Genomic DNA, 20399 nt, shown 5'->3' with positions numbered 1-20399 from the left:
CTAAAGTATGTGAATTTCTAATTGCTGATCATTGCTTGGAGAGCAGTCAGTTTAAGACTGGCCCTGGACCAATTGATATAGTTTATTCTTGCATACCATAGGACTCTTTGTAGTCATTTTCAAATCTATAATTCAAATGCCCTTTCTCTGGCCTTTTAGTGTCCAGTGTTTACACATATACGTAATCTTGGAAAGGCCATTGCTTATTTTAGCTGTTCTTGCTTTAGCTGTCATCAAAATGTCTTTATTCGGCATGATCTGCCCAAGTTTGTCATTGGCTTCGTGCATAGGATTGATTCCTTTTGTCCACCTTTATTTGTACTTGAGCCTAAGAAGACAAAACTACCTACTGTTTTCACCTTAATCCACCTTCACCTATAAATTCACTAAGCATGCAGGAATATTCTGTCCTATTAATATAATAATATTAACCCAGATTTTTGTTTTCCAGATTTTCTTGTGTAATAAATTCTTTTATGCTATCTAATTTTAACTAACGGAATGGAGTTATCTGTCTACATAAAACTATTACTTTTTTAAACCTGTAATTTTTATTCCAGCCATCTTTGTTGTGTACAAAGATACTCTACATCTTCATCTCCTATTTTAAAGCACTTTAGTTTTCTTTCAGTTCTTCAATTTTTTCTTCAATGTAAATATTCCTGAGAACAATAATATGGTGTTCTAGAACAGACTTAATATATTTAGCTGTGATCCACACAAAGTTCTTATTGTAATAAATGAAGCCAAGGTAAACTTATTTTGTGTACTTCCTTGTTCTCTCTATTATTCATTTAATTTTAGCTCATGTCCCACTTCCTTTTCTGAACCTGTCTGTTCACTTAGCATTTCTCTCTTATATTTAGGTTTATTCTTAACTATAAGCACAATTTTGCATATGTGCGGAATTAGTCTAAAGGTTCAGTAGTTTACACATATTATATCTCCTATTTCCTATTGCTAGTCATTGTAATGTTCTCCATATTTGTTGACAGTTAAAAGATAGCTTAAACTATCTATTTCCTATAGCTTTAAACTATTCAGTATTTTATCTGCCTCTGTTATTTTTCTATTTTACAGTTGGTTTATTGTCTGACATACCTCACTTTCTAGTGAAGCTGGTTCCTGAATATTTTGTTTCTCCACAAAAGCTTCTGTCATTGTATGATCCTATTTATCATAGTTTCAGTATATATAGTTTATCCATTTTCCTTTGAGCTTCGGGCTTTGATATCCAGGTACAGAATCTGTATTAGCGCTGCTTGAAGCTGAAGCTGGCAATAAACAAATAATAATCTTTTCAAAACTAACTTTCTGCAGTTGAGAAGTTTCTTGGATTTTTGGTTTCTCCAACTTGCATTCTAACCACCTATAGTATATCCTTTATTTAAATCTAGCACCTCATTCAAGCTTCCATTGAATTTTGGATGTCTTCCTCCATTGCATATGTAGTAGGTACATATATTTGTGTTATATTGAGGTTTACTGGCTATTTTTTAATTTTAATGGGAAAGATCTTTTTGCTTCTTGGGTCTGGATCCTTGCATGGAGCAATTTGATTCAGTCTGAAGTAGCTGGTTTGTAAGATACCCTAGGGATATGCAATGTGGGCTTTATAGGTTAATTCCAGCACTTATAAATCTATTCTATTGGTAAACAAAACAGCCAGTGGATTATTGGTGTTACATGGTTTCTTTCTGCTGATAGCCTGGCTGCTCTACTAATTATAATTGCCAAATCCTCTTCAAGTCAGCCCCATTACAGCAAATTGAGGCAGTCTAAACATGATGATAACCACATGAGTCAGCTTCACTAGGTCTTTCATGTGTCATGCCCTTATTAGTGACAGTGTTTGGCTTGGAAGCTCCACTGGTGTGTAAATAACGGTTTGCAATGTAACATTTTGAGGAATTGATCTTTAGACAAGATATGTCTAGCTGCACTGGGAAAAGAGGGTTAACGATACCCTGGTTGGCCCAGGGTTCCTTGTTAAAAATTGCTGGATTTGCCATAATTTAGTGTAGCAGCATTCTCCAGCTGTCTCTTTTTAGCAAGAGCAAACTTTTAGACCAAGCGTTGCATATTACATTCACACATTTCTCTAATTAGAGCCAATAGCTGGTCTCCATCTAAATTCTATCCTTTTTTGTTTATGTTTTTAAAAGGTAGAAGTACATGCCTAAATCAGTCACAAGTCTACAACCTCCCCTGCTTTCCCATCACCACCACCACCACCTCGGTTATGTGATGCCATTTTGGATTAAATGAATGGCTCCTTTCCTTAGGAAGAATAGATTCAGATTTAGATTCAGATTAATACAGTTGGAAGGCACCTTGCAGGTCATCTAGTCTAACTCCCTGCTCATGTAGGAGACCCTACATCATTTCTGACAGATGGCAGGGGTCAGGACGTAGCAATTGACCTATGGATAGACGTCACATTCAGCTGAGATTTAGACCTGGCCTTCCCATATTCCAGCCTCAGTGTTCCCTCCATCTAAGTATTCCTTCCAGCCTGAATCAGTTTTGACTTCACCATTTGGAGCCACAACAGAAGGATACTGCTTGCCAAGCCATTTATCTTTGTTCTGTTGCAATTAGGCTTGAAGATTTTAAAATTCGATTCTTTTTCTCACTTTTTTGTTTTGGCTTCCCTTTAAACTTGGGCGGGTGGGAGGAGGTATTCAACTGCAAAGATTGAATGGTGTGCATGCATGTGAACAATTTTGTAGCAGAAACATCCTGCCCATCTTACAAGATCCTGCCATTAGAGAGAAAGGGAGGCCAACTTGGATGGTGCCTACTGGCACTGGGACTAACGGGCACAGTTCCATCTTGACATTAGGGCAGGCCAAGTTAGCTTTCAAGGACAGGAGTAGAATTGTGCTGATTTTATAGAATGAAATGCTCCTGTCAACGTGCATTCCCTCATACCATCACAGCTGAAGTGTGAATGAGAGAGAAATCTCTCAGTCACTATGAAACTCAGGTTATCACCTGCATCCATCATCTTTTTCTCTGTACAATTTCAGGACCACCTGCTCTCACACATCCACGATAAAAAAAGGAAATTCTCTTTCACATTGGGGTCACTTTCTCATCTTGGATTCTGTGCAAGTTGAGATTGAAGCGGACATCTAAATGGTGTCAAGACACCAGCTAGGAATCCTCTCCAGAGCTGGAAGTATGGACAAACAAGAGCCAAGGTGAAGGAGCTTTGAAAGGAAACTGCTCAAGGGACAACTATTTAGAGATGTTGTTTTAACAAAAATCAGATAAAGATGGAAAGATTTTTTGCTTAGTTGATTATCAGTTGGATCAGAAGGACCAGCATTTTCCTCCTCCTTTAAAAAAGATGCCTCTTTTTAATTATAAAATTCCAGTTCTGCCAATCTTTTGCAATCAGATGAACATCTTGCCAATTCTATTTCCTTTATGTTAGTTAGGAGGGTGCTAATTCTTTTCACTAATCAGGGAGAAAGTGTCAAAAGACCAGAGGTAGCTAACTTGGTTCTCCAGACATTGTGGGACTTTCTCTTAGGCGCTGCTTGGAGTGTCCAAGCATGGGTTAACTTCAGCTTGCTGCCTAAGGACTGAGTTCAAATCTTTTTGTAGCCACGCCTCCTGTTCCCCACAGAGGCTCAGTTTTAAAAACTCAGCCACCCTAAAAGGATGCAGTTGGGGAGTTCCAGTTCTTGAACAGCAAATTGGACTCTCCAAGGAATTAGTGCAGCCTTTTTTCTTATTTTTGTGTTTAGCATATAGTGTTAGGATTCTTTAAAAATCACTGGAGGAAAGTTCACTCCTAATTGAAGCGCGGACTCTCCAAGGAATTAGTGCAGCCTTTTTTCTTATTTTTGTGTTTAGCATATAGTGTTAGGATTCTTTAAAAATCACTGGAGGAAAGTTCACTCCTAATTGAAGCGCGGAACAGGTGCTCGGAACATGGCTGCCTTCCGTGACCACCGCAGTTGAGGCACCACCGGGAGGCTCGTGAGCGGCTGCTGGTGAGCTCTGGGGGCAGGTAGGCAGGTAGGGATCCTTCTGAATTCGCTGTCGGTGGTCTAAATTTAGAACGGAGGCTCTATTGAGCTCTCTAAACTGCCAGGTTGGCTGAAAGGAGACAGTAGGCCCTGGAGAGACAGTTTCAAAAGGCAGTGAGTGCCCAGGCACAAACTGTACAAGCCAGGGAACCACCTCCTCCACCAGTTTCTACAGACATTTCCTTGGTGGAGACTCCTCGGGAGAGCTCTCCATCTCTGACAGATGAAGGGGATTTTGGATTTTCTCCCAACCCTTCCAGGGCTTCCCCCAGGTCCCCTATTTCCTCTCTGGAGGAGGTAGACATGGAAGAGGCTTGTTCTCTAATGGGGGAGGAGGAGGCTCCTCCCACTGGCCCTAGTTCTAGGGAGGCTCCTGAGTTATCCCAAGCAATGCAGGAGGTGGTTCAATGGGCAATGTCACAGGGGATTGCTAATGGCATCCAACAACTGGGTTTATCCTTGCCCCTCCTAAGCAAAGCCAAAGCCAGAGGGCAGAACACTCGAGTTCTCCCTCAACCCTCCTGCTTCCTCAGTGGTCAGTGAGGTGTCTGATGAGGAGGGTGGACAGGATGCCCCTGATCTGTCGGAGGACGAGAATCCAGCCCCCGACACCCCCACATTCTCTGGTTTATTTAAGCCTACAATGTTCAAGGCCATTCTGACCAAGACTAGGGCTTTCGTCCATTCAAATGGGACTTCCCGCCCAATCTGATAAGAATACCACTGATCAGGGTAACAAGGAGAATATAGGACCAGGGGATCCAGACGCAGGCCTCTTTAAGAAAATCACTCCTCCTCAGGAGTTGGTTCCAGCGCCACAGCTGTTCCTGGATATCATCCAGTGAGAATGGGTTCAACCTGGATCATTGGCCAATCCTAGTGGGGTGGACAAGAAGCTCTACTCAGTAGAGACCACCATGGAGGAGCTCTTGAAGCTTCCGCAAGAGGATGATCCCATAGTGGCACTGACTTCCAACTCGGCCCTTCTAGCCAACCTACTGGAAGGTCTGAAAGCAGAAGACAAAAAGGTGGAGAAGGCCTGTCATAAAACTCACACGGCCACTGTGTGGGCCATGAAGGCCTCCTCCTCTTCCTATTTCAGCAGGGCAGCACTATTTTGGCTTCACAAGCTGTTAGCCAACCTCCCTGCTGGAGATACTAGGTCACGCCAAGACATGAACAAGATCATTGCAGCGGTCGAGTACTCTGCCGACGCTTCACTTAACGCCACCAAATTTTCATCAAGGGCCATGGCTTCAAATGTGACCACTCGCCACATGCTGTGGCTATGCCACTGGTAGGCAGACATGAAGGCTAAGTGGAAGTTGGCCTCGGCACCCTTCAAGAGTGGCAAGCTATCTGGGGAGGCCTTGAACTCTGTCCTGATTGAGTCCAAGGACAAACAGAAGATTTTACTTGCGGTCACCAAGAAACTCGACCGCAAAGGCCAGTCCTATTTTCGTAGGCAGTCCTTTCAGAACAATGACTCCCCTTCCACCCTGGGAAGCTTTGCCAGGTCCTATTCCCAATCACAGGACCACACCTAGGATAGGGCATCCTTCAGAGACAAACTCAGGCAGCAGGGGAATTGCAGGTCCTTTCGAGGGTTTTTTTCCAACCGCTCCTTTCGCAGATCCAAGTGACCATCACCAGTCCCCTCCCATCGGGGGTAGGCTACAACTTTATGCTGACCAGTGGGAGGAGACAACGACGGAGGCTTGGATACTGAACACCATTTGTCACGCCCTCACTTAACTTCCTTTCCCTTCCTCCTCGGTCCTTCATTCATTGTCCCACCCCAAAGTTACCCCACAAGCAACAGATGATGCAGGTGGAGATCCAGCATCTATTGGACATAGTGGTCATAGAGCAGGTACCCCGGGGTCAGGAAGGCAAGGGATTCTACTCGATCCTCTTTCTGGTTCCCAAAACTTCGGGAGAGGTGAGAGCTATTCTGGACCTCAAGAAACTCAACATCCACATAGCGTACAAGCGCTTCAAGATGCAGTCACTCCAGACCATCTTAGGTTGCATCAGGCAGGGCGACTTCCTGACTTCAATCGACCTGAAGGAAACGTACCTGCATATTCCCATTCATCCAGCGCATCGCAAGTTCCTGAGGTTCCAGTTTGCAAACCAGCATTATCAATACAAAGCTCTCCCCTTTGGCCTGTCATTGGCCTCAGGACTTTCACCAACCTCCTGGCTGCTATTGCTGCACACCTCAGGACTTGTCTGGTGAGGATCGTCTGCTACTTGGACAACATCCTGTTAATGTCGGCGTCCAGACAGAGGGCGTGCCAGGATCTCAACGCCACTGTCCACACTCTACAGCAACACAGGTTTTCCTTCAATCTGGAGAAGAGCCATTTGGAACCTACCTCCAGGATTCAACACCTGGGCACTGTGATCGACTCCAGAACCAGCAGGGTTTTCCTCATGCAGGAGTGAAGGAACAGCATCACATCCCTCGTACGCCAGATCAGGAAATCCAGGTCAGCGCCTCTAGTGACTCTATCTCAGCTGCTGGGGAAGCTGATCTCGTGCATCGCTGTTGTTCCATGGGCACGGCTGAATGCACGAGAACTTCAGTGGTTCCTTCTCCCCATACAGCGACACAAGGCCAGCAACTCCAAGAGGGTGGTCACTGTTCCCCCAAGAGTGGTTCGGTCGCTTGGGTGGTGGCAATCCTCAGCACTAGCGAGGGGATCCCTCTTCAAGGAACCAAAGCGCCTAGTCATAACAACAGACACCAGCTTATATGGCTGGGGCGCTCACCTACAGACTCACGTGATGCAGGGCAGGTGGTCACAGGCAGAGCTCGCCCACAACATAAACTGGCTGGAGCACAGAGCTGCCAGGCTCACCCTGCGTCACTTCCGTCAGTTCATCGAGGGCCATCACGTCCTCATTCTGACAGACAACATCACCACCAAGGCTTACGTCAATCATCAGGGCAGCACTCAATCAATGGCCCTGATGTCGGAGGCAGAGGCATTGGGGTGTTGGGGCGTTGGGCAGAATGCCACCTCGAGTCCTTGAGGGCGGGCCACATCTCCGGGGAAGACAATGTGACAGCGGACTGGCTGAGCAGAACGACCATCAGCAACTCAGAGTGGCAGCTTCATCCATCTCTGTTCCACCAGCTGATGCAGAGGTTCAGTCTCCCAGTTCTAGACTTATTTGCCAGTCCCGAGAATGCTCAGCTCCCCTGGTTTATTTCAAGGTTCCAATGCCCCGACGCGGAAGGGACGGACGCTCTTCAGTGTCGCTGGCCCCCGGGACTGCTATACGGATTCTGGCTCCTCCCACTGATAGCAATAGCAATAGCAATAGCAGTTAGACTTATATACCGCTTCATAGGGCTTTCAGCCCTCTCTAAGCGGTTTACAGAGTCAGCATATTGCCCCCAACAATCCGGGTCCTCATTTTACCCACCTCGGAAGGATGGAAGGCTGAGTCAACCTTGAGCCGGTGAGATTTGAACAGCCCAACTGCAGAACAGCAGTCAGCTGAAGTAGCCTGCAGTGCTACACTCTAACCACTGCACCACCTCGGATGATCAGAAAGATCCTACTGGAGGGGGGCGAGATACTGCTCATGGCTCTGCACTGGCCAAGGAGGTCCTGGTTCACCGACCTTGTCAGTCTGTTGGTGACCAAGCACTGGCACATTCCTCAGGAGCAGATCTCCCTCTGCCGGGGGCCATTCCTCACCCGGACCCTTGATGGCTTCAATTGGCCGTGTGGCACTTGAGGGGGAGCTCCTGAGGCAGGACAACTTTTTTGACAAGGTCATCCGCACTATCCAGGCATCCAGGAGACCTTCTACTGTGCGGATCTATGATGCGACATGGACCAGTTTCTCTTCCTGGTGTCACTCCCATCATATCATCGCCACGGCTATGACAATTCCGCAAATCCTGGATTTTCTACAGGAGGGCTTGGACAAGGGCCTTGCCCCCCAACACACTTTGGAGGCAGACAGCAGCCCTGGCCACCATCTTGTCCAGAGATGATTCTCAACCGCTCAGCAGACACCCAAGGGTTCGCAGCTTCCTGAAGGGGGCTACCAACTTATGCCCTCCGACGGTGCACCATTACCCAACTTGGGACTTGTCAATTGTCTTGCAGACACTAACATCACCGTCATTCGAACCTATTTGCTCGGCTAGACATTTGTTGCTCAAAACTGCTTTCCTCATAGCCCTTACCTCGGCATGCAGAATCTCAGAGCTGGCTGCGCTATCCATTAGGGAGGACCTTTGTATCATTCATTTGGACAGGGTCATTCTGAGATTGGACCCAGCCTTTTTACCAAACATTAACAGTTTATTCCACAGAACGCAGGAGGTGATCCTCCCCAACTTTTGCCCGCACCCTAGCCATCCCAGGGAGTGGGTCTGGCACAAGCTGGATGTGCGCCGCATTGTGCGGGTGTACAAAAAGAGGACGGCCTCCTTTCGCAAGTCGGAATCGTTCTTCATTTCATTCCAACCTACTTCAATGGGCAGGAAAGTGTCATCTTCTACCATAGGTCGCTGGCTGCGTGCATTCATAAGGTTGGCCTACAAACAACAAGCCAGGCCTGTTCCTCCTCATATAACAATGCACTCCATGAGGAGTGCTGCGACGACGGCCACCTGGGCCACTCAAGCACCCATTGAGGAGATCTGTCAGGCGGCCACTTGGTCCTTGCCATCTCCGTTCATTCAAAATTACAGACTGGATACCTTTGCCTCAGCTGAGGCTTCGTTTGGAAGGAGGGTCTTACAGCGGGTCCTTGCGGCCCTGGTTACCCGGGACATTCCTTGTTCCCAACCCGGGACCACATAGCCTGGGTATGTCCCATGCTTGGACACTCCAAGCAGCGCCTAGGAGAATGACCATTGGCTTACCTCAATGGTCATTCTCTAGGTGCTGCTGGAGTGTCCAACCCCGCCCTGGGGTTTTTCTTGTGTGGGTGCAGGACTTAGCACCTGTAAGACACGGACTTTTCCATACAACAACCTTTGGATCGGATACCTTCGTTTTTAAAACTGAGCCTCTGTGGAGAACAGGAGGCATGGCTACACAAAGATTTGAACTCAGTCCTTGGGCAGCAAGCTGAAGTTAACCCATGCTTGGACACTCCCACAGTGCCTAGAGAACGACCATTCAGGTAAGCCAACGGTCATTCTCTAAGGCTCCATATCTCTCCCTTTGTTGGTATTCACCCACCCCTGGCTCACCCATGTCTATGGCTCCTAATACTTTTCGGTTAGACAGGTGGACAAATATAATAGAACTGCTGTTGAATATTACTGGTCTCTAAATGCTCAAGGATTCTTTGTGCAGCAATATGTTTGCTTAAGTATTTACAAGAAGTAAAATGTGAGTAAGAACTGAAAATGTAGGTAAAGTTCAATTTTGTTATATTTTTATATTTGTTTAAATTGAGGATCACCTAAATCTTTGTTATTTGTCTGACCGAGACTAGCTTGTATGAGGAGGGAGACAAGAGAGAAACATATTAGGCCTTAGACATGCTTTCAACTGAGTGCCGAAGAATTGAGGCCTTTGAACTATGATGCTGGAGAAGACTCCTGCGAATCCCTTGGACTTCAAGGTGAACAAACCGGTCAGTCCTAGAGGAGATCAACCCTGACTGCTTTTTAGAAGGCCAGATCTTGAAGATGAAACTCAAATACTTTGGCCATCTAATGAGAAAGCAGGACTCATCGGAGAAGAGCTTAATGCTGTGAAAGATTGAGGGCAAAATAAGAAAGGGATGACAGAGAATGAGATGGCTGGATGGAGTCACTGAAGCAGTCAACATGATCTTAAATGGACTCCGGGGGATGGTAGAGGACAGGAAAGCCTGGAGGAACGTTGTCCATGGGGTCGTGATGGGTTGGACACGGCTTCACGACTAACAACAACAATGCTTTCAACATAATTTGGAAGACTTTATTGAACTTCACATGAACATAACTCTTCTTTGCTGTTCATTAAAACCTAACTACTCTTTCAATCTTCAAAATACTTTAAGAGTTGCAATAACATTAATGATGGACTCCTTAAAACAGGGACTTTTTTGTGGGGGGGGGACGTCTGAGAAAAGCCAGGGTGCTTTAATGAATGATAGAAGGGTCTAGTGCTCACACAAAGTCTGAAGTGCTTTTTTCAAATGAATTTTGAAGCCCACGCAATCCTAATCTGGACTACAAATACTCATAGTGTGCTGTATCTGCCAGGCAAGTATAGGTTTTTTTTGTGTGTGTGTCTGTGTGTGTCTCTGTGTGTGTGCGTGCGTGCGCGCGCGCGTGCGTGCATGCACATTTTCTGATCTGCATTTCAGAAAATTGAGAGCATCATCTCTGTTCTCCTATATGTAAATTCATTGGGTCTTATGGTTATTTTATGTAAGAAAAATCTGCCCTAGATTGAACCCGCTCTGCACTCTTTTACAGCTGTGAATTGAGGGGAAAGTATTCTTTTCTCATTTTCTCACAAAGGAATCTGTGTTAAACCTCAGAATTCCTTGTGGTATATGGCCAAATCTATTTCGAGATAGGTGTGACTTTATTTTTTTTAATGGGCTATTTGTTGATGGTGCCTAACTCTAACCCTTTCCTTTTGCACAGTGGGGAGGAAAGAAGAAAACATAGGGAACGGTTTCCAAGGTGAACTTCCTTCCTCCACTACTTCAAACAAGAAATTCTGCTATGACTTATTTATAGTATGTCTTAACTTTTCAAAAAAAGTGCAGAGAGCTTTTTGATGCTTGTTAAATTGCTCATAGCATTCTTGTGCGCTGAAGCATTATAATTCCCAGATTGGCATCCAAAGGGAGGAGGGAAGATCCAACTGCCTTAGAACCACAGAGTGTTCCTTGAGGGCACACGTGAACTTTAGTCTTAGGTCCAAAACTTTGGTTGAAGGATGGGCAACCTTTTTGTAGCCAGAGTCTGCACTGTTAACAAACTTGACCTCTGAAGGCCATAGAAGGAACGTGGCCGTGACATAACCAGAGAAGAAATGGCAATGTTTTCTTCAGATTGGAGTGAGATGTGTATATATTATATATCTTATTCACAGTTTTGGTGAAATTATCTTAGGGAAGGCCTCCAGGGGCCACAGAAAAGGGAAGCAAGGCAGATGTAGCTCATCCTGGCTCAAGGCTTTGGAGTTTAGAAATGATGAGTGGAGATAGACACATCTCCTTACTGCTGCTGCATCATGATTAATGGATATTTTCCTCCACTGGCCTGACCGGTGTCCTACAGAAGAGGGAGAACAGCAAAGCTGGAAGACTCAATCAGTTTGCTTATCAAGCATCATCATTCAGCAGCATGTCAAAACAAGGGCCATAGAGGCAGGATAAGGATTAACAACAGGACAGCAAATTTATATGATTACAGTACAGTTTTCTGTCAATTTGAGGATTAGTGGATAGGATTTTAACTCAATGGGAAAGGCCCTGACGTCCAGAAACTACTACAATGCATTGCCTTCTATTGGAGCCAGAAAAAATATAGCAAATTGATAAGCGATATTCAAGAATTCTTTCTGAGTCTGGATGAGTATTGTATTTAAGCAAAAGGAATACAGGTAGTCCTCAAATTATGACCCCAATTGAGCCCAACATTTCTGTTGTTAAGTGAGACATTTGTTAAATGAATTTTGCCCCGTTTTACAACATTTCTTGCCACAATTGTTAAGTGAATCACTGCAGTTGCTATGTTATTACAATGGTTGTTAAGTGAATGTGGCTTCCCTATTGATTTTGCTGGTCAGAAAGTGGCAAAAGGTGATCACATGACTTTGGGACACAGTATGGTTATAAATATGAACCAGTTGCCAGGCATTTGAATTTTGATCATACGATCATGGGGATGCTGCAAAAGTTGTAAGTGGGAAAAACAGTCATAAGTCACTTTTTTCTGTGTCGCCGTACCTTTGAACGGTCACTAAATGAACTGTTGTAAGTTGAGGAATATCTGTATTGGAATCCTTTAAGATTGGAATCATTTTACATTTGCTCAGAATATGGAAACAAGACGACTTTGAAAATGAGTGAGAGGGAAGTTGGTAGGACCATGCTATGGGGGAAAAGACAGAGAGAATTTCATCCTCAAAGAAAATGCCACTGAAATCAATGGGATTTATTATATAGTAAGCACAAATATCTTCTTAGTCCAGTTTTTTTCAGTCTTTCACTATATAAAGTATATACGCAAATGAGAAAGTTGTGTGTGTGTAACAAAATTGTTTCTGCAAAGAGAGAATCAGTTAATGTTTACAAGTTGGATGGCTTCTTTTACAGGCCACCCTGTAAACAAAGGGTTTTACATTTAATCAATTCAGTTTATACATACATACATACATACATACATACATACATACATACGTGTGTGTGTGTGTGTTTTATTTGTGCTGATAAATAAATAAAGGGAGACTAGTATAGATCTATTTCAAGCTATTTAGCTCTCATCAGCTAGCCATACCCTTACTGGGATTCGAACCTGTGCTGTATTGCATCTTAGGCAAACGTCTTAGCGATTAAGCCACAGGTCTCCTCCTTATCAGCTGAAGCCAGGGAAGAAGGTATATATTTAGTGTCACAACCCCTGGTAAGCCCCAATTATGGGAGGAAGCTAACTGCTTCCATCATCTGTCAATCGGCTCATCACAAGAGTCCATCACGACAGAAACACAACAGATAGATAGATAGATAGATAGATAGATAGATAGATAGATAGATAGATAGATAGATAGATAGATAGATATAGATATGTGTGTGTGTGTGTGTGTGTGTGTATGTATATATATGTATATATATGTATGTATATATATATATATATATATATATATATATATATATATATATATATATATACACACACACACACACACACATACATACATACATACATACATATATACACATACACACACACATACACACACACACACACACACACACATATCTCCTTGGTCAGTTTCTATCCATTATTCCTTGTCTGGCCTTCAGGTGCCTTGGAAAATAGCTTGATCCCTCCGCTCTGTGGCAGCCCCTCAAATATTGGAACACTGCTATCATGTCTCCCCTGGTCCTTCTCTTCACTAGACTAGCCATGCCCAATTCCTGCAACCATTCATCGTATGTTTTATGGGACATCCCTCCATCCTGGTTCTCCTTGACCTCTCAGCGGCTTTCGATACCATCGACCATGGTATCCTTCTGCGACGACTGCGGGAGGTGGGAGTGGGAGGCACCGTATTGCGGTGGTTCTCCTCCTACCTCTCGGACAGGTCGCAGTCGGTGTTAGTGGGGGGGCAGAGATCGACCCCTAGGCCCCTAACATATGGGGTGCCTCAGGGTTCGGTCTTATCCCCCCTACTATTCAACATCTACATGAAACCGCTAGGAGAGATCATCCGCAGGCACGGGATAAGATACCATCAATATGCGGACGATACCCAGTTGTATCTGTCCACCCCGTGCCAACTCAATGAAGCGGCAGATGTGATGAACCGAGGCCTTGAGGCCGTTATGGACTGGATGAGGGCTAACAAGCTTGTACTCAACCCAGAAAAGACCGAGTGGCTGTTGTGCTTCCCTCCCAAAGATTCGACCAATATTCCATCACTCAGGCTGGGGGGTCAAATTTTACACCCCTCAGAGAGGGTTCGCAACTTGGGAGTCCTCCTGGATCCACAGCTATCTTTTGATTACCACCTGACGGCTGTGACCAGGGGGCATTTGCCCAGGTTCGCCTGGTGCGCCAGTTGCGACCCTACCTGAATCGGGAGGCTCTCACAACAGTCACTCGGGCCCTTGTGACCTCTAGGCTGGAATACTGCAATGTGCTCTACATGGGGCTGCCCTTGAAGAGCATCCGGCGACTTCAGCTAGTCCAGAACGCGGCCGCGCGAGTGATTGTGGGTGCACCTCGGTTCACCCACATAACACCTATCCTCCGCGAGCTGCGCTGGCTACCTGTCGATCTCCGGGTGCGCTTCAAGGTGCTACTAGTCACCCATAAAGCCCTACATGGTAGTGGATCTGCGTACTTGAGAGACCGCCTCCTGCCAATTACCTCCCTGCGACCAATTAGATCTCATAGATTGGGCCTCCTCCGAATTCCATCGGCCAGCCAGTGCCGGCTGGCAACTACAAGGAGGAGGGCCTTTTCAGTAGTAGCTCCGACCCTTTGGAACGAGCTCCCCGTGGAGATTCGTACCCTCACCACCGTCCAGGCCTTCCGCACAGCCCTTAAGATCTGGCTAGCCCGTCAGGCCTGGGGACAAAGATAGCCGCCCCTCCCGAATGATGAATGAATGTTGCTTATTATTTTTACTATATGTGTCTACGTCATTGTTTGTATTCCCCTTCCTGATTTTATGTGAGCCACCCTGAGTCCCCTCAGGGAAAAGGGCGGTCTATAAATGTTAATAAACTATAAACTATAAACTATAACTATGTTTTAGCCTCGAGTCCCCTAATCATCTTGGTTGCTCTTCTTTGCACTCTTTTTAATGTCTCAAGATCTTTTTTATAGTGTGGTGACCAAAACTGGATGCATTATTGTAGGTGTGGCTTTATAGAGTGGTATTAGTACCTGACTTGATCTTGATTTTATCTCTCTGTTAATGCAACTTAGGATTGCATTGGCTTTTTTGGCTGCCGCGGCACACTGCTAGCCCATATTTAGCTGGTGGCCCATTATGTGCCATCAGATGATTGTTGATTCTTACAACCTTGTAGATTTTCTCCATGACTATCTGCCCCCAGGCTGGTCTTTCAGGTGCATCTAAATGTAGACTGTCTTCACCTTCACCTTCTCTTTCCTTCCATCTTTCCCAATGGTAGAGAGGGCAGGTCTTCGCGTAATGTGTCTTAAGTAGGATAATTTGAGCAAAGTTATTTGTGCCTCGATTGAGTACTCCAAGCCTTTTTTTAAAAAAATCTTCTCCAGGAATCTTCTCCAGCACCAAAGCTCAAAAGCATCAATACTTTTTCCATCCTGATTCTTTAGAGTTGAGGGGGAAGGGAACATATATTTTGTAGATTAAGATGATTCCCATCACTTTCTGAATATTTATTCAGGAGGAGAACAGCAGGAGAAATAAGCAGCATAGAGAGTCAGGGCAGAGCGTAAGTGAATCATCCAAATTCCAGAACTGATTTGAAGACTGTGATTGGCCAATTTCTACCTTTTCAACTCTAAACATGCAGAGCACAGTGGTAGTAACCTTGGTTTACTTTTATACATGTATATGTGAGTGCTCTCCCAAATTCTCCCCCCCCACTCTCTCTGTGTATGCATAAGTGTATTTTTTTAAGTGCACTGCTTGTGAAGACTGTGTGAGTATTAGAAACATTTAGAAAGTGCTGGGTCAGCCCAAACAAAACAAGAAGGTGAGTTGGTATAATTTTTAGTGATCTGTGCTGCTTAAGATTTAATGTTCTTTACTTCTCCTACCCCATCCGCCTAAGATCATTGCAAGGAAAACTGTTTTGCAGTCATAATCTTCATCCCTTCTGTGACTAATACTTTACTTCAACTACATTTTCATTTTTGCCTCTAGAACGTGCCTTGACTCACTTTCATGAGTCATCTAGTTATGCTACTTTTGAACCACTCTTATATCCACTACCCCACCACAGACATTCCCTTATGACCTCTCCTTTCTGCCATATACCCACAGTAGTGGCCCAGTCCATACTTGAACTTAAAATATAGTATTAAAAGACTGTTAGATAAATATCCAATGAGCAATGGTACAATCTGATGTGCATTTTGTAATGTCAGGTGTCCCAAATAATTCCTGAGCAATGGGGAGTGGGGATGTTGCATGGTGACCAGGCAGAAAAAGAGTCAAATCTCTTGACTATTACATAGTACAGTTACTCGCTGCTGTACTAAACCTGGGTTCAAGGGAGCCAATCAACGGACAAGAGGTGGGTTTCCCAGTGACGCCACAAAGAAAGCACCAGCTTATGAAGATCTCCCATTGTGCCTCTCAGCAGTTCTTTGAGTCGCTTTTGAACAAGAATTTACTGCTCATCCAGATGTTGCTTAGACAGTCAGTTATTCAGACTCATCCAAGTCCCTGAACTAGGGATTAACTTGGTGAACTGGAGGGCAAGGTGTTTATTTTCTCCCTTTGCCAGTCTGCTGTCCTAGCCTTGATAGCCATTTCCCAGAAGTGACAGAAGAAGTGAGTTCTGACAGGTGGCTAAGCCTATCCAGGTCTAATTGTTGGTTAAAAGCACCACCCATCATAGCAGTGCTGTGATTAGCAGATGGTTATGCCCCCTGGTTAGTGACATTAAAAGGGTGGAGGAGGAACAGAAAATGAGGAGACTGTCTTTTGACTATAAGCCAGACCAGAGGCAAAGGGGAGTGGAAGTGGAGACAGCCAAACTGATACAAAACTAGACAAAACTGACTCACAAATGAGAGGAAAGTATTTAAGTGAGCCATAGGGAAGACCCTTGAAAGTGCACCCTTTCTCTGATGGGAGGTGAAGATGACTTCCCCATCATGGATCTTCCTAGATCTATAATTCAATTTTTACTCAGCTCCAGGACTGAACTTTGCATGTGGTTTCTGCCCCCATTGTTGCCATTTTTTATTACACTATGGGGTTTATGTCCAAGGCTCCATAATATGGTGGAATGTAGTCTGGAGTTCCTGATAAGAGAAGGGAAGGGCTGTTTTCCTGAACACAAAAGAGGTAGTGGAACATGGAAAGTCTGCTAAATTGAAGAAGGCTAAGATGGCTCCTCCCTGGTAGTTCACAGAACATACAGGCATCTGCCACATAACACCCCACACTTAACAATTGCCGATAAGAAAGACAAAAAAGTCTTGATAGTGGATGTGGCAACACTTGGAGGCAGCAGAATAGAAGAGAAAGAATGGGAAAAGGTAACAAAACACAAAACCTGCAAATAGAAATAGAACCACTGTGGCAAAAGAAAAAAAAGGTAGTACCTATGGTAATAAGCGCCTTGGATGCAATCCCAAAACAACTGGAGCACCCCTTGAACACACCAAATTCACCATTGATCAATTGCAAAAGGTGGCTTTACTTGGAATAGCTCACATCCTGAGATGATACTTCTAACACCATCAAAATATGCCTATCCCAGGTCCTTGGAAAGAACTCGACAGGTAGACAAAAATGTCAAATCCAGTCTGAGCATCTGACTGTGATGACCCATCATCATCATCATTATCATCACAACAACAACAACAACAACAACAACAACATCTTGGTTACTTAGGGTGCTGGCAGCAACCCGTATCAAACATTAGTGCCAGCCAGTGCTAATTGTGATACATTTTTAAATGTTCAGTTGACTGAGTTTCATGTTTAATGAATAAAGTCACCACCACCAACAACAACAACAACAACACAAAAAGGTGCATGGCACATGCTGTCCTTTGGTATCAACATAACACATCTTCAACTTTCCTAAATGTACATTCATCCTTGGCATCCATAATTCACAAACTCACAGGCAACATTCCCTTGCATGTACAGCACAAATAGGCACCACCCTTGTCTCTATGTACATATCACCCCTTGTTTGGGGAGCCAATCTGTCTTTCTCTTTGATTAGTTAGTCCCAGGTTTCCTACTTAATTAGCCAGAGGAAGCAGGAAAGCAACTTTTCCTTAATTTTGGGTTTTTTGTTTCAGGCAGCTTTCTTGCAGTCTTTCGTTCCAAAAGGAGTGGCTTGTTGGCTACTCCACTCCCAGCACCTGCTTTTCCCCAAACAAAGGCCTTTTGTCTCACCTGCTTTCCCCCTCCTTCTTGACCACCTTATGACCTAGCCAATAGCAGCAAGGAGCAGAACTCCTCCAGGTTTGCATCTGGGGTGGGTGGGGAAGGGAAGAGAGATAGGGGACTTTAGCTGTTATTGTTTGGGGTTGTGGAGTGGAAAAAAGCGAGTTTAACTCCCTCCTGTTCTGAGATTTGAGAACTGCCCAATTTTGTTGCTCTGCTCCTTTCCTGAGCACTGTGTAGGATTTTAGTCTGGAGAAATATGTACTTTTCTTGAGGGGTGATGTGTGCATAGAGACAAGAGTGGTGCCTATATGTGCTGTATATGGAGGTGAATGTTGCCTGTGAGTTTGTGAATTATGGATGCCCAGATGAATGTGCATTTAGGACAAGGTGTGTTATGTTGATAGCAAAGTAGAGTGTGCCGTGCATGTTTTTGTGTTGTATGTATTAGATCTCTCTGCACCTGCTGGAAATCTTGTGGTTCAGGCTCCTGTCTAGCATATCTCTGCTCATGCATGTGGTATTACAGTCTGTGAGTTCCTAAACCAAGTCAAAGTATTATATTTCCATAAATATACTTGTAGGTGTGGCAAGATGCATGCTTCTGTGGGTGTCAGAGGGACGGTGGTGGACAGAAATAAGAGGAAGAAAGAGCAAAGAGAGAAAGAGAGGAGAGGGAGGGAGAGAGATTGCATGTGTATCCTATGTGTGATTGTTATCAAGGTTGTTTCTCTGGTTTCAAGCCAAACCCCATCCCACTTTGGAAACACAGCCAGGACTTGCTAAGCACTCCACCCAAGCCCAGGCACAAACTCAATTATGCTTGGATTTCATTTCAGCTGCAGTTTTTCATGCAGAGACCTGCCTAAGGAGAAGAATAGTTCTCAGATATGGCAGGATGAAGGAAGATTCAACTCTGATTAACAGAAGAGGATGGGAGAAGCCTAAGAGGCATGCTGGGAGTGAGAGTATTTTAATAAGCTTTGCCCTACACGGGCATCAGCAGCAAGGGGAGAGTTAACTGGTGGAATCCTAAGTAGATCAACTGGGCTGACCCATTTCAGACTGAAGGATGGAGGAGGTGGCTCACATTTTTGGTGTTCCTGCTTATAAAGCAGTGGGCCTTTGAAATGCTCTCCATCTGTCACTGAGTCGGCAGAAGACTACGGAATATCAGGATGAAATGGGCTGCCTCCATCGCTGGTCCCTATCCTGTCTCTATTACCGCTGTTCCCAGCCACTTGGCTCACATGACTTCCTTCCAAGGTAATGGGTGAGGAAGCTTAAGAGATTCAATTCACCTTGAAGCTGCCCTTGGACTGTGTTGGAATAAGGGATGGGGGATGCTGCTTTAGCATAGGACATTGCTTAAATTTAAGACCGTGTCATTGCTGGTTTGGAACAAACTGAAGTTATCAGTCTAGGGATAGGGCAGAAACAAGATGCTGCCTGTGTATGTTAAGTGACATGTTTATTTGCAAGAGGAGAAGAACCTAGTCTCTCATACTGCTTCCAATGATAGGAATATTTGTAGGTCACAGAATGAGCTGAGCTAGATTTTTTATCTCTGATGCAATAGCTTTTGCACTTTTGATTTAACTTTCAGAAATATCCTCAGACGAGCAATTATAAAGGCAACTCCCTGCTTGCAGTTTCAAGTAATAAAGTGCATTTTGTTTCCTGTGCAGACTTCAGGAAGGTGAGGTGCACAGTAGAGATGGAAGGGATACAGGAAACAGTATTATAGAGACTACAGTATTTTATTTCTTGTCACTGGTGGGAATGATGGGAACCGTACTTTAACATTGTCTGGTAATTCACAGTTAGGAGAGGCAGTTGGACAATGTAGAGGATTAATGTTAGAGGCAGTGGTGATAGCTCTCAAAAATACCAATTGCCAGGGTTAAATATATCAGCCTCGAGTCAATTGCTAGGAATTATTTCCTTCCATGTTGCCAAGAATTCCATGTTCCCATGACTATTCCATAAACTCTAATTGAGATTCCTTATTCCTGGCCAGCCTCTCCATACCTGATGATTATTATTCCAACTGTTATTCCAGTTTTGGTGGACATCAGGTGGGGAATACTCTTCCAGATCTTTTGACTCTGCACATATGGCCTCCTTTACCTGTGTGGTGTACCTGGGATAGACTTTTGAATTGGCCACCCTAGTTCTGTACCTTAAAACAAGCAGCAGTTTCAAGAGAGGAACTGCTTTGAATGCTAATCATTTCTGCTTGTGGAGATAGATTTGGTGCAGCCTTGGTCAAGGAAAGCCTGGCCCCAGCTGCCTCCTTTGTCTGTCTTTGCCCCATTTCACTTTGTGGCATGATCTTTAGTTGCATACTGGGAAGTGGGGGTGGGCATATATGTGTGTGTATTGTGGAATGTTTTCATTTCTATCTCTGTTTCTCATTCCTCTGCTTCTCTTTTGGAATGTATTTGGCGATCGTTCCATTCTGAGGTGGCGGTATTGCTTTCCCCTCTCCCGCAAGGCCACCCCCAACCTGTCCTTTTTCTGCATGCACCCTTCCTCCTCCTCTGCATGCTTGTCCCACTTTTAAGCA

This window comes from Thamnophis elegans, chromosome 2, assembly GCF_009769535.1.
Source record: "Thamnophis elegans isolate rThaEle1 chromosome 2, rThaEle1.pri, whole genome shotgun sequence".
Classification (NCBI taxonomy): domain Eukaryota; kingdom Metazoa; phylum Chordata; class Lepidosauria; order Squamata; family Colubridae; genus Thamnophis; species Thamnophis elegans.
This window is presented reverse-complemented; position numbering follows the sequence as displayed.